This window comes from Triturus cristatus, chromosome 10 (assembly GCF_964204655.1).
Source record: "Triturus cristatus chromosome 10, aTriCri1.1, whole genome shotgun sequence".
Taxonomy (NCBI): domain Eukaryota; kingdom Metazoa; phylum Chordata; class Amphibia; order Caudata; family Salamandridae; genus Triturus; species Triturus cristatus.
Window position 1 is genome coordinate 1,200,949,382 of NC_140593.1, and position 12,961 is coordinate 1,200,962,342.

Below are 12,961 nucleotides of genomic sequence, written 5' to 3' on the forward strand. Positions count from 1 at the left end.
ACGTGTCTCTATTTTATATTATCGTTGAGACGAATAAAACTCAACACCCTGTAAAGATCTGAATTTTCAGTAACTATTGCAGCTATATTTAATCTAAATAAACCTACTTTTTTGTGAAAGTTACACAATGATTACTTGAGTGCTGGATTTTATCACTGATAAAAATCTTAACACATTTTTAGTTTTAGTGAGTGCTATGTTCGTTATCTATCTATCTATCTATCTATCTATCTATCTATCTATCTATCTATCTATCTATCTATCTATCTATCTATCTATCTCTTTATCCACCCATTTATCTAAGTATTTACATACTGGATTTCTATCTATCTATCTATGGAATTTATCAATATCAAGAATCTTAACCTTTCGATTTTATTGCGTGCATAAATAAATGTCTATCTACTACCTTTTTATCTATATCTATCTATATAGCTATATATCTATAGATACATAGATATTAATTTGGAAGCAAGGAAACAGGTTTAAGCATCTCTCAAATTGTGCTTCTCTCTACAGTGGCCAGAAGACAGCTGTATTTCCCTGGGTGTCCAAGGTAAGGACTGAGTTTCTTTCTTACTCAAACGAGACACTATAAGCAACAAGTCAACTCTCCCCCTCTAGCCTCCTTAAAAGGATTTAACAATTACCACTAGTCATTTTTCTTTCAATAAGCTTAAAGAATATATTTAGAGTTCCTTCTCTATAAAAGAACGTGTAAATCTTTTCCGTCTCCCAATGACACGGGACAGGTGGCTCTATGAAATCACACAGCAGACTCAGTGGGTGATTCTTAGGGTAACTCAGCCCCTGCTAATGGTAGTACCAGGTCAAAGATGCTTGCAGGACTGATGAACCAAGCGCCTCTACCAGCACAATCATGCTACGGTATGTGACACAACGTGTGATCGCATGTGTCACTTCACTGAGACAGGATCGCCAGGGGCCAAGTAGAGTACCATGTATCTCCCTTCCGGATGGGACACATTCCGCACAAACTCCTAGGGTAAAATTATAATTTTCGCAGAAGTTCTAAATGCCGTTGTGTAACGTCTAAATAAATCAGTTATCTAAACTGCTCACTAGGTCGCCTTTCTATTACCGTTCCTCTCACATATGCACTTCCTCTCTGAAACCTCCTAAGCTTTTGCCTACTACAAGTACATATGTTAACCGTAGACTTTGATCGAAATACATTTCTTGAGCAGGTAGTACTTCTCCTGGCTCAATCTAAGGAACCTTCCATTCATAGGATTTTTTAACCAGAGTAAGGTGTCAAGAGAAGGCTTCCTAAAAATAAGTGTCATTGCATTTCTACAGCACCTAAACCAATGGAATTCAAGGAGTCGGATATTTATGAGCTTCTACGGAGAGGAAAAGTGGGACAGTACTGAAGTCAAAATTGATTAGTATCATATGTTAGAAGATTAGAATGATGACAGCTCCACTGAAGAGAGTGGAGCAGCGGCGAACTATAACCACGGTACAGGCCGGCAGCTGACAACTTGTTATTGCCCTAATCCACCCCTGACCCTCCGGGATAAGTGGGTTATGTAAACGCCAAGCTTTTCCAGTACCCCACCCCAGGGGTGAAAGTGTCACTGAAGAGGGAGAAGGGGGGGGGGGGGGGGGTCAACAGCTCCTGTCTGTCCCTCGACTCTACAAAACAAAGAAAAGCAGTTTCGCAGATTCCAAGGAGAATCAGGGGCTGACTGCTGGCAACTTTCTCAGCTCCCACTAAAAATCTATAATACAATATTTATTCTAACAAGTACACTCACCAGCACAAGCACCACCCAAAGAGAAATGATGACATTCCGAAATGTCTTTCTTCTAGGACACATATTCGTGAGCTCTTAATGTTAGGCGAGTGATGGCAGTGTCAGTAACCAATGTCTTCATCAAAGCACATGGGGCAGCAGCTGCTTGCCAGATGTTTTAATGTCCTTAGTGTTTTCTGAGGCTGAGCACCCAGCTTCATGGACCAGAGGAGATGCAGGCTAAAGTAACTCACTTTGTAAGAACACCGAAGTACTACCATTGCTCAAACGTGTAGGGTATAAAGAATACTTTACATCGGAATGAAAGGGGTGGGCGTCACTCGCGTAATTCTGTGTAGCGTAATCAAGTAGAATTACCTACAAATTCTGCGACATTACACAGAATCACGCGGGATGAATAATTCTGCATTTAGCGCTATTTTCTTAGCATAAAAATGCCCTTTCACGTCCAAAATGGAGGCGGGGATTTATTTTGCATTAAGAAACAGCCGTAAATGCAACAGACCATGAATAACAAGGGCAAGCAGCCATTCGCTCTCGCTAAATGTGCACTTGGGGTAGAATTTCCCCCCAACTTACTCCCGGCCTTTAGCACTAGTTTCTCAGAGCAAAATGCACCCTTGTGTGCAAAATGGACATGATGGGGCATTTTGAGCTACGAAAACAGTGCTAATTGCTCCAGCTAAATGTGCTTTTGTGGTACAATTCTCCCCACCCCCAAATACTCTTAATTACGCAAGCGGGCATAACTTAATTAATATCGGTAATTACGCGTGAATGAGCCATCCGGAATCATCCAAATTAGTCTGATTACTCTGGCATAGTTAAAACTACTCCCAGGCCTAGCTCTCACCCAAGAATTATGTTGTAAATGTAGTGGGAAATATTTAATTTGTTATTTGGGAGCATCTTCCAGTAATAACAATGGTCACACTTTCATAAGATTTTAAGGATACCTTTCTGTTGGGGGCAGATAGGGGAATAAAAACAAATTCCCTACATCCTACTGCAATTTGAAAAATATTTCGTTTGGTGCCTCCTAGAGAACAAGTCCAAGCAGCCAGGGCTGCCCAGCAGTGAACTAACTAAGCCAAGTGCGTAAGTGCAACAGGCATGACTACAAGTACTTTGAAAAGACTGATGTAGAGGTGACTTAGGACGCTGCCCACCACCCTCAAGGCTACGATAGTTAACTTACAAGCCATGATAATCATGACGAGAAACGATGTTCATTTGCTTTCCTCGACTGTCTGTAAACGCAGCAGTAAACTACAGGATGAAAATACCAGAGAGCCAGAGAAGGCTCAGCGCTGAGTAAATCTGAGCAGCCGAGTGTAACATGCAGCGAGAGGTGCCCGAATACTATTGTTGTGTATCTACTGGAAGAACAGGAAGGAGACCTCCAGGGAGGGAAACATTGCCAAGTAAGAGGTGGAGTTGGAGAGGGCCTCCTGGCGTGGGACTATGCACCTCATTAACTGACTGGTCCATTAATCTGAACAATCGAATCACTAGGTCCGTGTCTCAAACACTTCCGGCTGCATGCTCTCCGAGCGCAGGGCAGACGAGCAGTATACACATGAAGAGGAGCAGTCGTACTCAGTGGAGGCTAGCATTCCAAAGAGTTGAACTGAGGATCACATAGAAACGCACTTCACCACACACAGAGCACAGAGTGGAAACTTGACCAAAGATAAAGGAAACTCAGCGTATGAACATTAGCAATCTCGTGGCCTCAAGGGTTTACAACCTATCAATGCCAGAAAGAAATGAAAGTGGGTAATGGCTAAAAGAGGGGAAGGGAGAATAAAGTGCACATTGATATGCAATAAGCTAAAGGAAATAAGGACGTTTCAAACTACAAAGAAGAGCAGAAACGGGCAACACGATTTTAAGGGCACAAGCCTGATCACCCTCTGCATTAATCCCCGTATTCAGACTGTTCTAAATGTGACCGTTCATGCAACAGAGGGGAATGCTGTCAATTCTCCATGACTATATCACGATAATATATTTACATTTATTTTGCTGTTGTGTTTGGTGCAAACTTCAACCATTAGGATTGCAGAGAGTTTCTCTTCGTAGCATGTGGTCAGATATAATACAGCTAGTGTAAACAATAAATAGGATACAGAGGTTTAAAAATTGAAACAGGCATGTCCAAGGTGTATATGGCTATTTTATAGGGAGTAAGAGGCCATTATGGCCGTTAATTGATGGATGATTAGGAGCACTAAAGGAGAAAAGTTAATAATTACTGGTAGTCCCGAGAGTTAACTACTATATAGTAACAGAGGAAAATGCTGTATCATTCAGTGCATGAGTTTGGAGGACTGGCCGTGTCATAGCCATTTTTAGGTCTCGCGAGCCAAAGGCTCGAAGAGACATTTTGAATATGGGCTTCAAAAAGTGCTACCAGGCCAGCCTAGAGCTACAGTGCATGTGCGCGGGCGCGCGCTTGCACTGCTTACTTTCACTTTCTCGGCCGCTTTGATCGCGATCACGATCACTTTCACTTTCGCGGCTTTGCTGCGCAGACCCAGCCTCCTCTGCCGGCACACCCACTGTTTTCAGTGATTCACCTTCAACGCCACTTGTTGCTTCTTACTTTCCTACCCTTTCTCCTCTACCTTCCTCTCCTTTTAATCTGCCTTCACCGTATATCCTTTGCTCTCCTCCCTTCCTTCTTTACAACCTTCCTTACTTTTTTCATCCTTCCTTCATCCGCTTTCTCGTCTATGCCTTCCATTCTTAAAATGTACGCGGAGTCTGCGCAGTGTCTGCGGGGCTCATGCGCTTCGTCCTCTCCAGCATCAGAGCGGTCTGCTTCAGACGGAGAACGGCTCTCACCCTCTTTGTCCACCTCCATTATTGTGCGTGGTTTTTGACATCCACGTCACCACCCATTTGGCGATTCCTTCATATTTATCCTTGGATATCCCTTGTTTCCCTTTGTGTGTTTTTTTTTTGGTCAGTCCCCCCAGGGCACAAGCAGGCATCCACTTCTGTCTTTTTTGCTCCGATCAGCTGTCCTGACAGAAGTGGATGCCTGCTTGTGCCCCGGGGGAACTGACACCAAAAACCGTATTTGGTCAACTTTTTGATGAGGAACGGGGAAGGGGCCTTTCATTGCTGTTATGATGTATGTTACTTTATATTCTCTGAGAAGATTCGACATTTATTTCAGGGAATGCAGAGATTTTTTCGAGGAGAAGTGAGCAATAACAGCGCTCCTTGTCAGTCTGTAACTGGGCGTTCATTATGAAAGAATTTAGATTATCCAGTCGCGATTCTATCTTCTTCACGTTCTTTGCCAGGGACTGTAATATTACAATCTGAGAGTCCATTTAGTCAGCATGCACCATTGCCACCTAGCCCATGGTTGTTAGTGTGGTGTCAATGACCGACCACCAGTTCTGTATCTGTAAGTTCATGACTGGTGTGTCAAAGGTGGACTTTTCGTTGTTAACCACTGAGCCAGGGTTATCCACCCTATCTTTCTGTACCAAAGGGGCTTTGTTGCACCTGAGAGATTCTGAGTCCAAGCGGGATCTAGGCTCCTTCTGAGACCCTCAAGTGGGTGAGTGATGAGATTGTTAATTTTTCCGTTTCGTTGTTTTTAATTTATAACGTTCATGACCACTATTACTTGACTGGAGGCCTAGTGGGTCCGTTACCGATAACAATTCTTCATCTCTTATGTACGGTTCCTCAGGTCTAATGAAACTAAAGTCTGTGCCATTGTGTTTTGATTAGGATTGCACGCACACACACAAAACCACAAACACAACCACATACAACCACAATCACACACATACAACCACACACACACCCCACCACACAACCACACACACACCCCACCACACAACCACACACACAGAGAACCCCACACAAAACCACAAACACACACAAAACCACAAACACAACCACATACAACCACAATCACACACATACAACCACACACACACCCCACCACACAACCACACACACACCCCACCACACAACCACACACACACAATAACACAAACACATAACCACACACACAATAACACAAACACAACCACACACAACCACAACACACAACCAACCACACACACAACCACACACACACACAACCACACACACACACACAACCACACACACACACAACCACACACAACCACACAACCACACACACACACACACCACTCACACACACAACCACAACCACCCACAACCACCCACAACCACACACAAACCCCACAACCACACACAACCACACACAAACACCACAACCACACACACAAACCCCACAACCACACACCCACAAACACAAAACCATACACACACACAAACCCCACCACACAACCACACACACAAAACCATACACACACACAAACCCCACCACACAACCACACACACAATAACACAAACACATAACCACACACACAATAACACAAACACACACACAACCACAACACACACAACCACAACCCACCCCCCCCACACCCACACACACAACCACAAGCACACACACACACAATAACACAAACACACAACCACACACAACCACAACTACACACACAACCACAACAGCACACAACCACACACACACACAGAACCACACACAAAACCACAAACACAACCACTTACAAACACACACAACCACACACACACACACCACCACACACAAACCCCACAGCCACACACACAAAACCACACACACAATAACACACACATAATCACACAAACACACACCCAACCACAACACACACCCAACCACAACACACAACCAACCACAACCACACTCAACCACACACACACAACCACACAAAACCACACACACACACACACCACCACACACACACACACAACCACACACACACAACCACACACAACCACAAACACACAAAACCACAATAACACAAACACACAACCACACACACACAATAACACAAACACACAACCACACACACAACCACAAACACAAAACCACAAACACAACCACAACCACACACAACCACACACGACCACAACCACACACACCCAACCACACCCACACACAACCACACACACAAACACAACCACACACAATAACACAAACACACAACCACAATAACACAGAACCACACACACAACCACACACAAGCACACACAATAACAGAAACACACATCCACACACACAACCACAACTACACACGCAACCACAACACACACACTACTACACACACAATCACAACACCCACACACAGCCACACACACAACCACAAACCGTTTTCTGGCTGTCAGCATAAATACGCTGTCACCAAACACGATGAACACCTTGGGAAAGTTTGTGAAGTCACCCCCAACTTTGAAACCCCTTGTTGTAGCGGAGTGTGTGCTGTACACATGGCAATACCTTGACACAGCGGACTGTTGCAAGGAATGCTTTGAGCCTCGGAGGCTGACAGACCTCAGTCTGTGCATTAGTTCACCCCGTCTTGGCACTGCATAAAAACAGGATGCCCACTGTCCAACATGAAGTGAGACATTGTGATCGGGGCTGGAGATGCTGTTTAGCAATCTGCTTAGAACATTGTGTTTCATTTAGGGCATTAAACATAAAGGAGCACTGGCAATGCTGATAAAATGGATTTCATTTTGAGTAGTGACTAAAACTTTTTTAAAAGCCTGCTGTACTGAAACAAGCATTTGCAATGCAATAGGTCTCGCATTTGCAAAAGTTTCAGCTATTGACATTGTTCATGACAATGCCTTTTTAATCTATTTTATAAAACAAACACATAAATAAATGGCATTATCATTTACAATGCCAATAGCTAGTGTTGCATTATTATTAACAATGCCAACTGCTCACACTTTTATAATGCGAGACCTATTGCATTGCAAATGCTTGTTTAAAGTTCCAGCCATGCTGCAGAGCAGCCGCAGATCTACACTGCATGACAAAAACATTTCCAGAGCCAATAACTCGTGTATGCGTGAGTTATTGGCTTTGCCACTGCTTGCTTGCTATTGTTACTGTTTTCACGTGTGATTTTAAGCCACGCTGCACCCACTTCACACAGGATTTTCTCGTGTTGAAGCACTCACAAATTCACCAACACAGTTTCCTATTACTGTCACAAAACTAGATACACATTAAAGTGGGCTTCTCTTCTTCTTTTATTTTCATATGAATCTCCAAACTTCTTATATTCATAACATTCTTCCACTCCCAACGCGTTTCGTCGATAGGGATTAACCCATGCGACTTCCTCAGGGCTGGAAGCAATAAATAATACACATTGGAGTATAGAAACACATTTGTTTCATATTCCATAGCCCACATTATTGAATGTGCAAAGGAAAAGCATGCTGTGTGACATATCATCAATAAAATCACATCCACATGATTAATTAACACAATAAGGAATTCGACCAATCGTTTTGACAATTCAAACTAAAAAGATTCAATCTAAAATAAATTAATTAATCACCATTGTAGCAGTGAAACACTCCAAACACTCGTGATGGCACCGTTCTCCCAACAGTAAACCCAATCAATTAATCATGCCTTAAACAAAGCCAAATTGTACCTTGATCTTGTATAACTGCCTCCTAAATTCAGAAAAATATATAGAACCTAGTCAGATACACTGCGGTATGCATGAGGCAAGGATGGCGAGGGTAAATACCAAAATTTAATTCATTGAAGCACATACCTTAAAACAATTTGGGTTGAATAATATCTGTGCCTCCTTCCTAATGGTCTTTTATTATCCAACAACACCTACAATGCAAATATAATTGTAAGCAACCCTGCACTAAAGATAATATGTCAGTCATACCTCAAGTCTTAATAGACTGAAATACAATCTCACCTGATTTCAATGAGTAGAGTACGTGACCATTAGCGCAATTCTTAAGGCAATGATCCTCAAAGTTTGTATTTGAAGTCTCTGAAGTACGGAGACCTATAAATCAATGTAAACATCAAAATTTCAGTATGTCTCCTAACATACTGCACAGCGTCCCCCAATAGTCTGATGTCCCTCTCCCATTTTACTCACTTTTAGCAATCGCAAGCGTCCCCAGATACGGAACCGTCTTCGTGTCTGAACGCGTCGCGTGTATTGACCCTCTTAAACAATCCAGTAAACATAAACGAGGTAACTACGCCGTCGTTTGACGAGCGCCATTTTGGATAGGTTTCGAGAAAACACCAACATAAATAACGGGCGCCATTTATAAAATGTTAAGAAATGATGCACCTTGAATCTGAGCTATCTTATTAAATAGAAAGCATAGCGATCCACGAATATAATCGCAACCATCGTTATTATGAGTTATACCCCGCCAAACCTATGATTTCTTAATTAAAAAAGCATAGCAATCCACGAAAGTAATCGCGGACATAATTATTATACGTTATATCTCGCCTTACATATGATTTTAGTTACCGAGAAATAGTGCCAATTATACTAAGGCAACCTAATCATCTTACCGCAGTAAATCATTTCTGTTGTTGTAGCAACAGATAGATAAAGACAATCTCCAAGTACTCAATTAAATCGATCCATTTTACCCAGCTATTAAACAAATAGTCACCAAACACCGTCATCACTGGTTAATAGGACCTGCGCATCTTTAATTATTAAATTCTTTGCTGATATAATATAACATGAAATAAGTACCTAAGTAGAATATACTAGGAACTGCACGAAACATACAGCTAGAAAATAGCTAACAACTAAAGGCAACATCGCAACTCCAACAAGCCATCACTAGATCTACTTAATGATCACTCTTTTGCTCAACCTGTCCAGTCCATTAAATTCTCATTCCCCTAGGAAATACTGTAACTCACGGTCATAGTTAAGACCATCCTCCACAGCCCTCAAGCGCATGATCCATCTTGCCTCATGCCTCCGCAGTGCGAGTTCTCTGTTACCTCCACGCGCTTCCCTCTTAACATGCTCAATGCCACAAAATTGAAATGATTTGTGTAAACCTTGCGAAGTGCAGTTATGTATGTGTTCCGCAATTGGATACCTGTGATCATTATTCTTTACCGCTCTCCAATGTTCAGCAATCCTATCTTTAAGAGCCCTTATTGTGCTTCCCACATATATTTGCTCACACATACAATTAATTACATATACAACATATTTAGTACTGCAATTAATGTTAGTCACAATGTCATACATTTGTTTACCATTATACTGAAATTGTTTAGTTTTGTCTTTCGCATGTTTACACATCCCACAGTGGCCACATTTAAAAAAACCTTTACTCATTTGAGTAAGCCATTGTTCTTTCTCAGCCTCTCTCGGGTAACTAGGACTCAATATTGTACCCAATGTTCTCCCTCTTCGGTATGTAATTTGTGGTTTATCTGGCAGAAATTCCTGTAGCGTCCTATCCGCCTTCAGGATATGCCAGTGCTTATGCATGCTCTTATAAAGAATTGAATTTATAGGATTAAAATCTGTTATCATCCTAATCAAAGTAGACTTATTTTTAGTTTTTTTCGGGGTTAAGGTGGATGCGCGTTTTATCTTGAAAGCCCTCTGTGATGCTACCATAAGATCTCTTCTATCATAGCCCCTTTGGGTGAACCTCCTTTCCATGTCCTTCATACATTCTCTGAATTGGTTGTCCTCACTACAGTTACGTCGCGCCCGTAACATTTCTCCATAGGGGATTGCCCTAATCTGATGTTTGGGATGCGCACTACCCGCATGTAAAATAGCATTGCAGGACGTAGGCTTACGATACATCCTGCTACAGATTCTATCATTGTCTATAAACAATTCCACGTCTAAAAAGACCAAATTAGTCGAACTGACACAAGAAGTGAATTTGATGTTCATAGTGTTGTTATTCATGTATTCAATGAATCCACTTAGTTTTTCTTCTGTTCCTGTCCATATTAAAAGACAGTCATCTATATATCGTCCCCAATATAAGATGTCATCATTCCAGTTGCTACCCGCTGGGCCCCATATCACTGATTCTTCCATCCAGCCCATGAATAGATTCGCAAAAGCAGGTGAAAATCTTGAACCCATAGCCACTCCCTGGGTTTGTCTAAACCATTCCCCATTAAATAGAAAAAAGTTATTTGACAAAATAAGATCAGTCATTGTTAGTAACATTTGAGTATGTCCCCATTGGCTCGCTGGTTTCTTCATCATGAAATGTTCAATAGCTTTAAGACCTAGTTCGTTGGGTATACTCGTATACAATGATACAACATCCAACGATACTAATTTCATTCCTGATTCCCAAGTAATGTCACTCAATATATTTAAAATATGCTTCGTGTCCCTAATATACGACGGCAGATTCACTACCATCGGCTGTAGGAATACGTCTACATACTGTGAGATTCGTTCTGTAGGGCCACCTATCCCTGCCACAATGGTGGGTATCGTTGGATGTTGTATCATTGTATACGAGTATACCCAACGAACTAGGTCTTAAAGCTATTGAACATTTCATGATGAAGAAACCAGCGAGCCAATGGGGACATACTCAAATGTTACTAACAATGACTGATCTTATTTTGTCAAATAACTTTTTTCTATTTAATGGGGAATGGTTTAGACAAACCCAGGGAGTGGCTATGGGTTCAAGATTTTCACCTGCTTTTGCGAATCTATTCATGGGCTGGATGGAAGAATCAGTGATATGGGGCCCAGCGGGTAGCAACTGGAATGATGACATCTTATATTGGGGACGATATATAGATGACTGTCTTTTAATATGGACAGGAACAGAAGAAAAACTAAGTGGATTCATTGAATACATGAATAACAACACTATGAACATCAAATTCACTTCTTGTGTCAGTTCGACTAATTTGGTCTTTTTAGACGTGGAATTGTTTATAGACAATGATAGAATCTGTAGCAGGATGTATCGTAAGCCTACGTCCTGCAATGCTATTTTACATGCGGGTAGTGCGCATCCCAAACATCAGATTAGGGCAATCCCCTATGGAGAAATGTTACGGGCGCGACGTAACTGTAGTGAGGACAACCAATTCAGAGAATGTATGAAGGACATGGAAAGGAGGTTCACCCAAAGGGGCTATGATAGAAGAGATCTTATGGTAGCATCACAGAGGGCTTTCAAGATAAAACGCGCATCCACCTTAACCCCGAAAAAAACTAAAAATAAGTCTACTTTGATTAGGATGATAACAGATTTTAATCCTATAAATTCAATTCTTTATAAGAGCATGCATAAGCACTGGCATATCCTGAAGGCGGATAGGACGCTACAGGAATTTCTGCCAGATAAACCACAAATTACATACCGAAGAGGGAGAACATTGGGTACAATATTGAGTCCTAGTTACCCGAGAGAGGCTGAGAAAGAACAATGGCTTACTCAAATGAGTAAAGGTTTTTTTAAATGTGGCCACTGTGGGATGTGTAAACATGCGAAAGACAAAACTAAACAATTTCAGTATAATGGTAAACAAATGTATGACATTGTGACTAACATTAATTGCAGTACTAAATATGTTGTATATGTAATTAATTGTATGTGTGAGCAAATATATGTGGGAAGCACAATAAGGGCTCTTAAAGATAGGATTGCTGAACATTGGAGAGCGGTAAAGAATAATGATCACAGGTATCCAATTGCGGAACACATACATAACTGCACTTCGCAAGGTTTACACAAATCATTTCAATTTTGTGGCATTGAGCATGTTAAGAGGGAAGCGCGTGGAGGTAACAGAGAACTCGCACTGCGGAGGCATGAGGCAAGATGGATCATGCGCTTGAGGGCTGTGGAGGATGGTCTTAACTATGACCGTGAGTTACAGTATTTCCTAGGGGAATGAGAATTTAATGGACTGGACAGGTTGAGCAAAAGAGTGATCATTAAGTAGATCTAGTGATGGCTTGTTGGAGTTGCGATGTTGCCTTTAGTTGTTAGCTATTTTCTAGCTGTATGTTTCGTGCAGTTCCTAGTATATTCTACTTAGGTACTTATTTCATGTTATATTATATCAGCAAAGAATTTAATAATTAAAGATGCGCAGGTCCTATTAACCAGTGATGACGGTGTTTGGTGACTATTTGTTTAATAGCTGGGTAAAATGGATTGATTTAATTGAGTACTTGGAGATTGTCTTTATCTATCTGTTGCTACAACAACAGAAATGATTTACTGCGGTAAGATGATTAGGTTGCCTT

General features: G+C 41.5%; 1 protein-coding gene across 2 annotated transcripts in view; it reads left to right on the forward strand.

The window, feature by feature from the left end:
• The first annotated feature begins 442 nt into the window (after positions 1-442).
• The window catches only part of LOC146797047 (myosin-1B-like), a 46,198-nt gene continuing 33,679 nt past the window's right edge, over positions 443-12,961 (forward strand). The window contains exon 1 of one of the 2 annotated variants that reach the window (XM_085629654.1): positions 443-556. The gene's annotated coding sequence lies outside the window, so the exon portion shown is untranslated. The remainder of the gene's footprint in view (positions 557-12,961) is intronic. The other variant, XM_085629653.1, reaches the window with a different exon arrangement.